Raw genomic sequence first — 8,211 nt, 5'->3', positions numbered from 1 at the left:
TTTAGTTTTTCACCCTTGTTGGTGCAGCCAGTGCTGTGTATCTCTAGACATGTGTTTCAGGATAATTGTCCTTTGGGGGGTGCTGGAGATGCTGCCCAAAGTATTTTAAGGTCTCAGTATCACTTGCTGGGCGCAGGTGCACCAACCAGAGCTCGTTAGCTCAAGGGAGCCTTTTCAAATAGGAGGGAGGTGGTGTCAGGCCCAGCTTCGCAGGATCCGGTTGCAGCAGAAAGTAGGTCCACCTCCAGATATTACCAACACCCAGCCACTGAAGGGAACTGGGTGTGTGAAAGATCAGGCGGGGGAAAAGGAGTGGGAAGGGACAGCAGTGGAAATAGAACCTGTGAAAACAAAACAGACAGAAGTAATATATAGCTATCACGTCTACTCTCAATATGATCTCGCTAGAATGGATAGGTACCTGCATAAACACAAAGGCCGCAATACCCTAAACGTCTTTCGACCATCACCCAACCTAGTAGATAGAAAGGACAGATTATTACATCCACAACTCCAACACGCGACAAGCAGCGCTCGACCTTACAACTCTCACATACCAGGGCTTAATCAGGCAGACTGTGGTGATGCGAAAAAGGACCTCCTTCCGGAAAATCCCTGCAGGAAGAACAGTCTCGAAAAGAACGAAAGAATGTTGTCTGCCAATGGAGATATCAACACTCTCCTTAAGCTGTCCACAAGAAGTCCTGAGGTTACTTCACCTCGTAATCCCTTCTCCTTTAGGGTCAATAGATTTGTAATCCCAGATTGGCTGTAGCCTGCACCTTCTGATGGGTTCTTTTACCCCGCAGAACGCCCACACGGTAATTCGCGGTTTATTCACCGCCGTAACGCTCTGCACATTCAATGTTAATTTCCAAGCGGAGTGCAAGCATGACTACGCGGTTCCTTCACCGCCGTATATCACTGAGTAATTACACCCGCACAAAGTACTGAGCAACTAGACGTTCCTTCCCCGGCACTGCAAGCCTGCAATCACCGCTAACGTCTGCTCGATGGAGAGACCGGCACAACGGTCTCACGAGAACCTCGAAAGATGAGCTTAGCTCGTTTACTCAGCGTCTTGCTCGCTGACTACTCACAGTCCCGAAAATGAAGTATCCGCTCTCGTACGTGACCCAGCCTCGGTATCCATCAACAGAATCAACCGGCAGTGCTCCGAACTCCCACCTCCTCCACACTCAGCTGAGGTAGAAGGAAATCCTCGATTCAAAATAACGCGCAATTTCCTGCGCGTCAGGGCGACCTATAGCCTGTTGGTAAACGCGTGCATCATGGGAATTGTAGTTCCGGGGCCTCGGTAGGCGCGGTGACGCTTGAATCCTGACAGGTGGGCCCACACTGCCTCACACTCCAGCACTCAGTTTGCCCCAATGCATCATAATAAATATGGAGATATACAGCAATGTCTGCACCAACTTTGGCGAAAAACTCCAGCTATTTTTTATGTAAGTTTGAACTGTGTACTGTATTTACCAGGATGCAAAGGGACGAACTGTGCTGGGACTGTGAGGCAGTGTGCTCCCAACCCCCATTCTGTTTAAAAGGCTCCCTTGAGCCAGCAAGCTGACAAGCTTTGGAGAGGCACCTGTGTGCCTGCGAGTGGTACTGTGATCTGAGATGAACTTGGCAGCATTTCCAGCAACCCCAGATGATTTTTCTTTGCTCTCTAATACTGCTGCTCTCTACTGATGATGGGCTCAACCCAGAAACACGTGTCTAGAGATATACAGCAATGTCTGCACCAACTTTGGTGAAAAACTCCAGCTATTTTTGATGTAAGTTTGAAATGTGTACTGCATTAACCAGGGTGCAAAGGGGCGAACTGTGCTGGGACTGTGAGGCAGTGTGCTCCCAACCCACCTTCTGTTTAAAAGGATCCCTTGAGCCAGCAAGCTGACGAGCTTTGGAGAGGCACCTGTGTGCCTGCGAGTGGTACTGTGATCTGAGATGAACTTGGCAGCATTTCCAGCAACCCCAGATTATTTTTCCTTGCTCTCTAATACTGCTGCTTTCTACTGATGACAGGCTCAACCCAGAAACACGTGTCTAGAGCTATAAAGCAATGTCTGCACCAACTTTAGTGAAAAACTCCAGCTATTTTTGATGTAAGTTTGAACTGTGTACTGCATTTACCAGGATGCAAAGGGGCGAACTGTGCTGGGACTGTGAGGCAGTGTGCTACCAACCCCCATTCTGTTTAAAAGGCTTCTCTGAGCCAGCAAACTGATGAGCTTTGGAGATGCACCTGTGTGCCTGTGAGTGGTACTGTGACCTGAGAGGAACTTGGCAGTATTTCCAGCAATCTCAGATTATTTTTCGTTGCTCTCTAATACTGCTGCTCCCTCCTGATGACGAGCTCAAATCGGGAAATGTGTCTGGTTCCATGGGTGTTGCATGGGAACACTCACAGCAACACCCATGGAACTCCCCTTTCACACAAAGTGCTGCGTGCAAAGGGTCCATATTTACAAGAACAGTACAAGTGACACAGGGTGGCTTTTACTGTCCTTGTAAATATAGGGCACTAAAATGTACAAGGGGCTTGTAAATCTAGCCTTTTGACCTTAGCACAGTAGGATCAGGTGATCGTGATAGAAAAGGATGCTGCAACAACTGTTCTCAAGATCAGATGGCTCGTGTGGGTGCATTAAAAATGAAACGATTCGATTGTAATGTGCGCTAAATGATGTTAATGTACAAGTGATGGCAGAGTCAGGGTCTGCACTATTATGAGCTCAGATGTTTTCAGGAGATTGAAAACCACTCAAATTGAAAGCCTACGACAAAGATTTTCAATTATGGTGGAAGAAAGATCAAAGTTGATCGTGATTTTGATTGCTTACTTGGATTCAGGAACAAATTTGCAATATCTGTAATTTATGTAGCTAAATATGGTTCAAAACTTATGGGATGGGATGACCAGGGCATATTGAGTATTATATTAGACCACAATCACCCTGACTGTGTGATTTCGAAGTCCAAGTAATGTCAAGGGTGAAAGTTGTGTAAGTGTGTTGCCTCTGCAGTGTTATGTGAATACATTTCCTTAAGTATTTTAAGAAAAGTTAGGTACATTGAATGGGTTCTGACACTAGATAGGTCAATGCCATACCCGTGGTTCATAAGCTGCGCAGAATAACATTTTGTTTGAGAAAAGATTGCAAAAGGAACTAGCTCGGTTTTGTGAATTACACATCATTGAACCTATTGAGGGATCCAAATGGTTGGCCCCGAGAGTTCTAGCTTGTAAGAGTGACAACACTTTGAGGCTGTGTATAGACTTGCATGATTTGAATCTCAACATTTGGGTTGATCACACACCACTGCCCCACATTTTTTAGATGCTATACTCAAAGTTTGGTGTCATTTTTGCAACTTTATATATATCCTTATTGTACCATCAAATAGTTCTAACTGAAGACTCTAGACAACTTATTTCTTTCGTTACACCCGAGAGTGCTTACCTCTACAAGCATATGCCATTCATTTTATTCTCAGTGTTTCAGAGACTCATGATGTTCTGAGATTATGAGGTGGTATTGTACTTTCAAGATGACATTCTTGTATTTGGCAAGGATGAAGAGGAGCAAATTAGTAGGTTAGCCAGAGTTTTGAGGTAAAAGAAAGATAGAGATGTGACATTACGTCCTAACAAATGCAAATTGGAGGAAAATAGGGTAGATTATTTGGGGCATCATGTAACTGCAAAGGGTGCAGAACTCAAATTAAAGATTTTAAAAGCTGTTGAAGATCCTCCTGCTTCCAATAACAAGGAACAATTAAGATCCTATTTAGGTTTAGTCAAGATTTACTCTAAATGTGTTCTGTATTTTGCACACAAATTTGCACCCGCTGAGAAACTTTCTCTAAAAGGGGAGTGTGTACATTTAGACAGAGAAATGTCAAAATGCCATGGAGAAAATTGGATCAGACATTGTCAATGTGCAAACTTTGAAACCCTTTGACACAGGTGATTCATGCAGTGTTATCATTGAAGCAAGCAGTGATGGACTAGGTGCCATAATAATAAGAAAGGGAAAAGATAGGAGAGAAGTGGTTGCATTTGCTTCCAGAACACGCTGTGATGTAGAAGTGATTTACTCCACCATTGAAAAGGATCCATTAGTATTGTGGTGGGGAGTTCAGCATTTCAAGCTGTGTGTATGGCGTGTCCCAGTGGTTTTGCTTACAGACCATAAACCGTTGGTGGATTTGTTCAATACTAAGGGTAGCAGAAAAGCTACGCCAAGGATTGCTAATTCTGCTTGCATGAGTGACCTATTGTGTGGAATATGTAACGGAAGAAAAATGTGATGGCAGAATTTTTGTCACGGATGCCTCTTGTTGAAGCAGGTGACAGTGGAAATTCTGGTCTGAACAACTGGTGTTGGAAGTAGCTATTTCAGAGCAGGAATGCAGAGATATTGTTGATGAGGATGTTGTCCTGAGGCAAGTCAGGATATGGCTAGCAGATGGATGGCCAAACGCGAAGGGGATGAACACAGAATTTTCCTCTTATGACAATTGGTGTCTGAATTAATCTGTGACAAATGTTTGGTATGAAAGATCAAACAGTTGTTGGTTCCAGTCCGCTTTGGAAAAAAAAGTGCTCAAACTAGCACACAAGGGACACTTAGGCATTTATGCAATGGAATGCAGGGTTCGTGAGAACTTCTGATGGCCCAGAAATTATAAAGCTTTTGAAAGTTTTGTGCAAGGTTTTGAGATGTGTGTTGAGTGATAAATCTCAGGTGACAAGGCCAATTTAAGTGATTCCTTTTGAAAACCAATGGTGCCTTGGGCAAAGTCGGCTTTCGACATTTCACTTCCTTTAAAATTATTAGGAAAGGTCCCAAGTATGCTTTGGTGTTGATTGATTACATGTTTGTAGTGTGCCCCTCCATACAGGACACACACACTGGATATGTAGGAAAGTTTCTTTGAACGAGAAAGTGTTACAAACAGGAAAGGGGTCCTTGCAGTTCCTCTCCCCACAGCAAACTGTCCTCCAACAGAATGTTAAAGCATTCGAATCCCACATTGGCATGTCCTCCCCATTCCAATGGAACATATAAAGTATACAAACCACAGCACATCTCCACCCTTTAATAATCAAAACACAATCATTTACGCCCATAACACTTCTCCCCCTTTTTATACCAAAAACATCTTCCCACCCACCCAAAAAACATACAATATCTCAAAAGAGGGGAAAAGGAAATAAGGGAGTGAGGAAGGAGAGAGAGAGAGAGAGAGAGAATAGAAAGGAAAAAAATGGTTGCATATTTGTAATAGTACAGGAAGCATATTATAATACTTCAAATGTTTTAACCTACTACATAATCCTTCAGCCATCCAGGTAATTCCCTTTTCCTTATGTAACAACCTCATCTTTCTGTACATTCCAAACTGACATTCGACTCCTGAAATTGTATTTCTAATCTATCCTCCACACTCTTCAAGTACAACACCCAACTCATCTGGCACATTTCCTTTCTCGCTCACTTCCGATGTAGACTGTGCACTTCTAACTATAACCAGCAACTTATCCGTGTCTTCCAACATTTGAAAATCTCCACCACCATTCATTCATCTCCTTACCACAGCCCTTCCATAGCTTCTTTTAGCCCAGCACCACCCTCCTTAGGTTCCACACTTTCCCACTATTTACCGTGATAGCATTTTGTAAAACTTCCACCACTTCCTCTGGTGCCAAAAATGTACTCTCCTCTTTATTAACCCTATTGTTTTTTTTATATGTACCCAATCAACTATCTTCACCTGAACAGGTTTAACTCCAAGTGTGTCATCATAGTAAGATTTATTCCTCTCATACATTTCCTTCAATTTCTTCCCCATCAAATCTGGCGACTATTGTTTTACCTTACTATCACAGAACCATGCAAGACTATATTTACTTCTGGGAACCCTTCCCCTCATTATTACAAATGGTGACAGTCCAGTAGATTAATTTGTAGCCCATGCATCCTTCTACAAGTGCTTCCGCCAATCACGTTGTTTTCAAACCACATACTGAATTATACCCTTGATCCCACGGTTAAATCTCTCCACCACACCATTTACACTTTGGTTGTCTTGTGTTTGTTACCTACTTTCTCTAAGTTTTAGCAGCGTTAGAAATGAATTGCACACTGTTAGCACTCAATAGCAAGGCAGGAATCCCTTCTGACAAAAACCTTTTTCCAAGAATTCCAAAACAGACAGGGTATTGACAGCTTTCTCCACTGTGCCCAGTACTGGCCATCTTGAGAAAAGATCAATAGGATCAATCACATACTCCTACGCCTCCCCAACTGGACCTAATAAATCCACTGCCACACACTCTCAGGGCAGCTTGGGATTAGGGCATTCACTCATAGGTGGTCTCATCATGCATAGGGACTTATCAGCAGAGAAACAACTATCACATGCTCTAACAAATGATTCTACAGCCATGTTTACTCAAGAACACCAAAATAATTCCTTCACTTCCTAATTAGTTCTCACTCTTCCAAAATGCTCTTAATTGTTTTGTTTTTTGTTTAAATCTGTTAATTGCCATTTTGAATATTTAATAGTTACATAGTGATTAGACATTACTAATATACTCATTACAGTTACACCTTATGTTTCAATGCATATCAACTGACAGGATTATTGATACCAGAGAGGTGTACAAGTTCGCTTATTACGGTGGATATTTCCTTATGTAATGCTTCTGTAACGTACACATCAACCAAAATGCTCTTCATGACCATGTTCCATGATCACTTCATGCAACCCACTTGGAGGAACTATTTTGCTTCCTTTAAGAATTAAAGCTTTTTCTACAGAAAGTTCAGACCTGACTTCTCAAAATAGTCTGAAGGTCCCCCCCTAGTTGTTCTTTCCTTGGACAACCCTCACACATACTTCAAAACCCCTTGCTGGACAACATCCTTTTCATGGTCCTTCATCCAGTCCTCTTTTTTTTATAGCAGGTGTACTACAATCATGCACCAAAGCAACACGGAAATAATACCATGGATCATCTTCACACTTCTCCAACTGGCAAGGCATCCTAGATAATGTCTTTCCCAAGTACATACACAATGCAGTAAATGTAATCTTTCATCCGCTTGGACAATCGTAAACCTAGCAGAAGCAGTCACTCTTCCCTCCATAGTTAATGAGCAACGTAATTAAGGGCTTGTGGTCACATTGGATAGTAATAGGTGTGCCCCAGATAAAGGCTTGGAAATAGTTGAAGGCCCAAGCACATGCTAATGCTTCCTTTTCCATGATAGGATATGTTTCCTCGGAAGGAGATAGGGATCTGGAAGCAAACCAATTGTAGTTTTGTTACCCCCTGATGTCTCTCTGGGTCAGTACTGCCCACAACCCTTTGTTACTGGCATCTGTGTTTAAGAATCAATCCTATCCTCGCTCAAAGCTGCCTAAAGCAGGCACATTCTCCATGTCCTGTTTGATCCTACAAAACTCAGCCTCACATTGCAAATCCCATACAAATTTCAAATTCTTTTTCAACAACTTCCCAATATTATACACTTTATCTGCAAAGTTAATAATGGATTTTGCACAATATTCAGCCATGATCAAAAATGACCTACATTTGTTCTTACAGACGCACTTGGGGGACAAGTAATTGCATTAAATATTGAAGGTTTCAGTTTTCCTTCACCCTAACTAATCACATGCCCCAAGTAAGTTACACTCTTCACTGCAAACTTGCATTTGGCAGCTTCCATGGTCAGCCCTCTATCCTCCAGTATTTTTAAAAAACTCTACAATCTGTCATCGTGGTTGACTCTATTGCCCTTACAAGTCAGAATATCGTCCTGGAAGAACATTTCCCCATTTTCCTTTCCAAAAAACCTGTGCATTAGACGTTGAAAAACCTCTGCCGTCGATTGAAAGTCAAATGGCATCCATTTGAATTGGAAACATCCAATAGGTGTAATGAATGCTGTGAACTTCCTGGATATAGATGTCAAAGAAATGTGGTGATACCCAGCCAAAAGGTCTATTGTTGAGAACCACTTAGCTCCCTTCAAGCATGAAACCATCTCTTGAATTTTTGGTAAAGGAAAGCGGTCAATAACTATATTATTGTTCAGATGATGTAAATCCACGCATAAGAAATCTTTCCTTTACTTCAAAGTGCTACCACCACCGGAGAAATCCATTCCG

This window comes from Triturus cristatus, chromosome 12 (assembly GCF_964204655.1).
Source record: "Triturus cristatus chromosome 12, aTriCri1.1, whole genome shotgun sequence".
Lineage (NCBI taxonomy): Eukaryota > Metazoa > Chordata > Amphibia > Caudata > Salamandridae > Triturus > Triturus cristatus.
Note: the sequence above shows the minus strand (reverse complement) of the source record.